Source organism: Macrobrachium nipponense, chromosome 31 (genome assembly GCF_015104395.2).
Source record: "Macrobrachium nipponense isolate FS-2020 chromosome 31, ASM1510439v2, whole genome shotgun sequence".
In the NCBI taxonomy this organism is placed as follows: domain Eukaryota; kingdom Metazoa; phylum Arthropoda; class Malacostraca; order Decapoda; family Palaemonidae; genus Macrobrachium; species Macrobrachium nipponense.
In genome coordinates this window covers 32,233,596-32,241,095 of record NC_061093.1, presented here as the reverse complement: position 1 = coordinate 32,241,095, position 7,500 = coordinate 32,233,596, and the positions used below count along the sequence as shown (strand labels likewise).

At 34.3% G+C, this 7,500-nt stretch overlaps 1 protein-coding gene across 2 annotated transcripts in view; it reads left to right on the top strand.

Annotated features, from left to right (window-relative positions):
- LOC135206744 (neprilysin-1-like) overlaps positions 1 to 7,500 on the top strand; it is a 684,073-nt gene that overhangs the window by 108,076 nt on the left and 568,497 nt on the right. For both annotated transcript variants that reach the window (XM_064238226.1, XM_064238227.1), the window contains exon 2: positions 5,890 to 5,905. The gene's annotated coding sequence lies outside the window, so the exon portion shown is untranslated. The remainder of the gene's footprint in view (positions 1 to 5,889; positions 5,906 to 7,500) is intronic.

Here is a 7,500-nt window from a genome sequence, read left to right as displayed (position 1 = left end):
TGCTAATCTGCCTTACCCTGTCCCCACTTTAATTCTTTGGCTTTCGTTTGCTGTCTCATCATTAATTAAGCTAAATGGTGACCTATACCAAGAGTACCTAAGATGCAAATGGACGAAAGACAAATTAACCCTACCAAATTAGCCAGGTCCGTTTTTAGTTTTTTAACGTTCAAATAAAAACCTGATTAAAAAGGACACTCCTCGACTATTAATCGTCTGAAAATAGATGGTAAAAGGGTAAAAGTTAAAGTGATAAAAAATATTTTTCACATTTTTCTGTTTCTTTTTTCCTGTAATCTAGTTTTTCGCTTCATACTGAAGCATTTATCCTTTCAAACAAAGATTAATAATCAGTACTCATAAAGGGTATTAGCACGAGAGACTTTGAATATAACCTCAAGTGAGAAATGATGCTGAAATGTATATTGAATTTTATGCTCATTTTTTGCCGCCGAGAAGCTACGCGTGCAAAGCCTGCTCCTCTGGCATTCTGGGCAAAAGCTAATGATAAAAAGATTTAGCCAGAATACTATAACGCTTGATCAAGCGATAGGGATCGTTAGTTCAAACCAGCGACCTTTCTCTTCCGAAAGGATTCCTAGCTATAAATGTCGGTTCAGTCGAAAATAATTTCCATTCTGAATGGGATTTTTTTTTTTTTTTTTTCGAGGAGGGTTCCTCCCTTCACAGATTCATGGAATCCGTACGTTTAGAACATTACGGCCTAATTGAATTTTACTGTTTTGGCTCCCCCTCCGTACCTTTAAATTATTTATGGGAAGCTATTTTTCTTCATTATCTTTTTCTGTTGTTACTGCCCCCTTCCTCTTCCGTTTTTCTCTTGTTAGTTATTCGTATATATGTACATCCATACATCTTGCCTGTGTGGGCAGATAATAAAACACACATATACATTCATTTAATCTCTCTCTCTCTCTCTCTCTCTCTCTCTCTCTCTCTCTCTCTCTCTCTCTCTCTCTATATATATATATATATATATAATAATATATATATATATATATATATATATTAATTATATATAATAATATATCACACATATATATACAAACTGACTGATGATTAGTCAAGTTTTAAACGAACTTACTCGTTTAAGGATTATTTGAGTCCAATGACAAATTATTCAACTGTAATTTTGATGTTTCGAAATTGCTGCTTAAATTCCTTCATACGGATTGAATAATTCCTCTTTATAGGTATCAAAACTAAATTTAGTTGTATATATATGTATATATAAAACTAAATTTAGTTGTATATATATGTATATATTTAGAACTAAATTTAGTTGTATATATATGTGTATATATGTAGAACTAAATTTATTTGTATATATATGTACATATATAGAACTAAATTTAGTTTTGATATCTATAAAAAGGAATTATTCATTCCGTATGAAGGAATTAAAGCAGCAATTTCAAAACACCCAAATTACCACTGAATAATTTGTCATTTGAGCCAAATACTCATTGGACGTAGTTCTTTTAGAATTTGACCAATCATCAGTCAGGTGAGACGAATGTTTCAGTATCATGTTGTTTAAGTTGCATTGGTACAGATCCCACGTTTACATTTGGTTGGTCATTTGCTCATATTAAGATACATCTGTGACCTAGTAATCTATAGATGGTATAATCGTCCTCTCTGGACTGTCACCATTTTCACCTGGGAAAACCTAACGGAATTTATTTTTCTCTGCTTATTGTTGTTATTATTTTTTCATTGACCTTAGGTGTAGCAAAGAAAGCATTGCCAATGCTTTCTTTGCTACACCTAAGCACACAATGCGGAAGTAAGGACTGAGAAAACAAATGAAAAATGCTCCGAAGCTTCTTCGGCGCAGTCGAGTTTTCTGTACATCATATAATTAAGGCCACCGGAAATAGATTTATCTTTCGGTGATCTCGGTTTGATGCTGTGTGAGCCGCGGCCCATGAACCTAACCACGGCCAGGTGGTAGATTGCCCTATATCGTTTACAGACGCACGATCATGGCTAACTTTAACCTTGAATAAAATAAAAAAAACTACTGAGGTTACAGGGCTGCAATTTGGTATGTTTGATGATTGGAGGGTGGATGATCAGCATACCAATCTGCAGCCCTCTAGCCTCGGTAGTTTTTCAGAACTGAGGGCAGACAGAAAAAAGTGCGGACAGCAAAGTGCGAACGGACAGATAAAGCCATCTCATTAGTTTACTTTTTCAGAAAACTATATTTTCAGATTTCTTCACTTATTCTTATTGTTATCAATGTAATCGCTAATATTATTTCGAGCACAGTAGTTCTTCCGTTCGGTTCATTTTCTTACATTTTCCTTTCCGTGGAAAACAGGCTTCGTTGGATCTTTAACTTTTGATAAATTAAATAAATTGATAGATGAATTAAATAAATTAACAGATAAATTAAGTAAACTAATTAAACGGATAAATAAATAGATAAATCCACTCTTTTGTATCCAGCGTTAACTTCGAATTTTAAACTAATTTCCTCGTCTCCGGAGTAATCCCCAGTAGGGGGGTAGTGCCGTCAGTGCACCTCACCCGGTGCACTGTAGGCATTACTCATGGCTCTGCGCAGCGTTCCTTCGGCCTCTAGCTGTAACACTTTTTGTTCCTTATACTGTACCTCCTTTCATATTCTCTTTCTTCATCTTACATCCCAACCTCTCCTAAAACTTGATTCATAGTGCAGCTGCGAGGTTTTCCTCCTGTTACACCTTTCAAACCTTTTACTGTTAATTTCAAGTTCAGCGCTGAATGACCTCATAGGTCCTAGTGCTTGACCTATGACCTAAGTTCTATATTCAACTCAACTCTTTCTCTGTTTTCCCTTCAGCGCTGAATGATCTCATGGGTCCCAGCGCTTGGCTTGCTGTCTAGATTGTATACATTCTATTCGAAGTAAATTACCTGGGGAGGAAGTATCCTAACCCTGAGTGTGTCGTTCTTGAGTGTTCCGCTTCCTTGGTTTAAGCTGACAGGTTCTCTCCTGGATCCCTGATAGGCCTAAGTTGGCACCCGCGAGGGGAACAGAAGCTGACGGCTCATTTCTGAGAGCAAACAGAAGAGAGTATCCTGTGTGTGTGTGTGTGTGTGGGGGGGGGGGGGGGGGGGGGGGGAATGCTGAGAATTCGTAGGAAGTACGAGTTTTCCATTAAAATGCCCACTCTCCACTTTATTTATTGATTCTGCTTATTTTGGTTGTCTTTTTTTCATTTCTCGACTTTCTGGAGTATTTTGTAGAAAATTCGCAGTCAAAGGATGAAATAGTCACTATGAATATATATATAATATTATGATATATATATATATATATATATATATATATATATATTATATATATATATATATATTGGTTCAGTGATGTCTCGTGTGATGGTTAGTCCAGAAAGTTCATTACAGTATATGAAACTTATAATTTCTACATTGAATTAAGGTAATTATTTTGTTTATTATTAGAAAGGACGTTCATTAAAGATCGCAAGATAAATGGAAACAAATGACGTAGAGAATGGTGGCCTGTACTGAAGAGTACCAGATTTGATAGGTTCTTATTTGCTTTTTTTAACATTCAAATAAAAACAAGATTTCTCAAAAAGGACGCAAAATGTTCTAACTCCTCGACTAAAAATGTCCTGAAAATTAATAGTAGAAGTTAGTGGTAAAAACTATTTTCAGCCTTTGACTTGCATTTAAGAAAAGTAGAATCAGCTTATGTTTTCATTGCTGTTGTTCAATTTGGTCCTCACTAAACCAATAACCTCTGAATCTTGGTTAGTTTCAAATTGGATCAGTAAGAAACTCGGTTGTCTTTAACAGATGGAGAATTCAAGCTTCTGCGAGAGGTGCCGCTGCCAATAGTGATTTAATTAAACATTATTTCAAACTTAAACGTTGTAAACTCTATTTTTCAAAAAATCAAAACGCTAAATACGTAAAGTGATGTTCGACTATTTAAATGGTAATTAAAAATTAAGAGTATAATCCTTCAAGTACTACATCGTAAACTTTCGCACAATACATTAACCAAGCCTAGTGCTGATTCACCCAAAATAATATTAAGTTAGAAGTTACGCGAGATGTTAGTGAGCACATTTAAAAAAAAAAAAAAAAAAAAAAAAAATAAATAAATAAATAAAATAAACAGATAAAATTTTAACTTGAAATCCAAGTGGATCTGGACCTGTCACCCATCTGGGCCATCATCCATCAGGTCCAACGGTAAATATTTTTGTTTCGAGCGAAATATCAAGAGCGGAGAGAGAGATACGGAACCCACCCCTGTCGAATCCCCGCTGCCATGTTTGTAGAGCCGCGGTCATCAATCAGCCAAAATGGCCGATGGTTTTTGGAAGGGAGCGATGATCACTGAAAATCTCGAAGATCACTTTTAATATTTTCTAACGATTCGAATCACGGCTTCCCTCTTGAATTGATTAGTGATGAATGTCAGGGTGTAATGCCATCACCGTAATGCGATTAATGTCATTTTGTAATGGCCGAGGAGTCAGCCGGCTTGGTGGAGGGGTGAGAGGAGGGAAGGGGCCGGCTTTCGTAATTAAGGCAATGCCACTATGATTTATCTGTGGCTGGCCTTGTGTCTCTCGCTCCCTGTGTGCATTGATGCTGAAGCCTCTAATGGAGGAGGAGCACTGTGATCATCTGGGAAATCTATCGCTTGTTTTTTGTTTTAATGGAGTTCATTTATGTACTTTGCTGTTTTCATACAAACACATACATATTTGTAAAAAAAAAAAAATTTCTTGAAATTGATAAAGTTTTATATTTCCCTTATATATATATATATATATATATATATATATATATATATATATATATATATGTATATAATTTTATGCCTAGCTGATTATTTTATCAGCTTTTTGCTCACTTTATCTATTTTCTGTATGAGCACTACCTCTTCTCATCTTATTTATTGGATGAACAAACACCAGTTTCTCTGAGAAACTGGTGTTTGTTCATCCAATAAATAAGATGAGAAGTGTACTAATATAGAAAATAAATAAATTGAGCAAAAAGCTGATAAATAATCAGCTAGACATAAAATTTAATGTATATATATAAATTTTAATTGTCTAGCTGATTATTTATCAGCTTCTTGCTCAATTTATCTATTTTCTGTATGAGTACTCCTTCTTCTCATCTTATTTATTGGATAAACAAACACAGTTTCTCTCGATTTTTCCGTTTACTGACAGCTGTTTCTCTGGCAACAGTGTACAAAGAAAGTGTACAAAGAAAATCTTACAAAGATCTTACAAATCTTACTATGATATATATAATATATATATATATATATATATATATATGTATATGTATAATGATATGTATAGTATATATGTATATATATATGTGTGTATATATACATGAAAGTATTTATATATATATATATATAGATATATATATATATATAGTCTATATAGTATATAAATATGTATATATATATATATATATATATATATATATATATATATATATATATATATATATATATACATTACTACCCTAATACTATTCTTGCATTTTAACGCATTTTTATCTATTTGTTATTTCATTATTTTATTTTTTCTATCTGTTATCTCTTTTTTCTGTATTCCCCGTTACCCCGTCTTTCTTCTTCCTAATGACTACCATATTCTTTGGAAGCTTGAATTTCAAGCCAATGGCCCCTTTGGTAGACTGGTTCCTTATGAATAGGTTTCATCTTCTGAATATTACTGAACCCGTATCAACAATCATATTTCATTTTGGCTATTACTTGATAAAATATTTTGTATGAAAATTCCCCCATTATTTCGTGGATTTTGCTCTCTGTACCCATGTTTAATACTTTCTTATTTTTCTTTTCAGGAATATTGCAGAAACGGTAAGTGAAGTTTGCAGGTTCCATGGAAGGGTTGTGTGGAGGAAAGTTGCTTTTTATCTGTTTCTTATGTGTTGTAGCATAGCCCACTGGGGTATTCATCAGTAAACATAAACCGTTTGTTCTTCGGTGTTGGTTAGGTATCTTCGATTGTTAGATATCAAAGTCTCCTTAGTTGAGTAAATGATTTTCTCGGCATCCATACTTTTCTTAGTATATAAAGCAGTCAATATGAACTTCACGTTTTTTTATAGTAGATTCACATCAACCGTGCATTTGATGTCTAGGCCAGTCCCTTACGACGCTCCTGATTGGCTGTTGATAAGCCAGTCACATAGCTGGAAACTCTCAATCTCTCGAGAGAGTTCACATAGGCAGCATGTATGTTCCTCCTCGCTTGAGAGATACTTCGTTTTTCAAAGGTATCCCTCAGGAGAGGTGGAACATACATCCTGCCTATGTGAGCTCTCTCGAGAGAGACAGAATTTCCAGCCCTGTGACTGGCTTATCAACAGCCAATCAGGAGCGTCGTAAGGGACTGGCCTAGACATCAAATGCACGGTTGATGTGAATCTACTATAGTCGACAGCGTAACTGTGAATGCAGTGGCTCTCCTTACTGGCAGTGAAACATTCTTTTCTTCTTATTTTGCAGAAACTTTTATGAACAGTCATCCGGCAGGACATTTCAGAATATTTTTGGAACCTTTTGAACAACGATACCGATATGTCGACATTTGTGCGTAAAGCTGAATAATATAGCGTGTAATTGCTACCACAACAAGAGCGGGTGATAAAGATATTAAACAAACGGATTAACTCATCAACATTTTAACATTTCCAACATTGATGTCGTCGGCAGCCATGATTCCCTTAAGGACACTTCATCAAAACCAAATATTAGGGGAACCATTAGAGGGACGACTAAAATATATTACAAGGAAATGATAACAGATATGGCAGAAGGTCCTCCACCAGCAATCGACTTGATTGCTCATTGGACGGATGGACAAATCATCTTTAAAAAAAAGCTGGTCCCTGTTAATCTTCTTCTTTAGGTCCCCAAGTGACGTCTCGAGTTTATTTTCACCTCTTGAATTCGTCATCAGCGATGTTTGTCCAAAAATTATAGTTCTCGAAATTTAAAAAAATATTTTTTTTAGGAGTTTAGTGGACGACGTTAATTTCCTTAGTGTTGATTCTCATTCCAAGCGTCAATAGAGATTCTCACAGAATCATTTTAATTTTTTTATTTGTTCAAAAAATGGGTCGTTTTAATGCTATTGCAGTCATTACGAAATGCGAGGGTGTTTTTATTTTAAGGCGTAATTGTGTTTGTTCTCGACGATTGTGAATTTTCGTGGGGCAAAAAAATGAAAAAATGCTCCAAACTTGAAATAAAGTCAGCGCCGTTATTCACCGAGTGCTGAATTTAATGGGATCTTAGTAAAGTTTTATATATATATATATATATATATATATATAATATATATATATATATATATATATATATAAATCTATATATATATTATACATACATATATACTACATATAATTCCTTGTATATTAATAACTCCCTTTATTTTTCGCGTATAAACC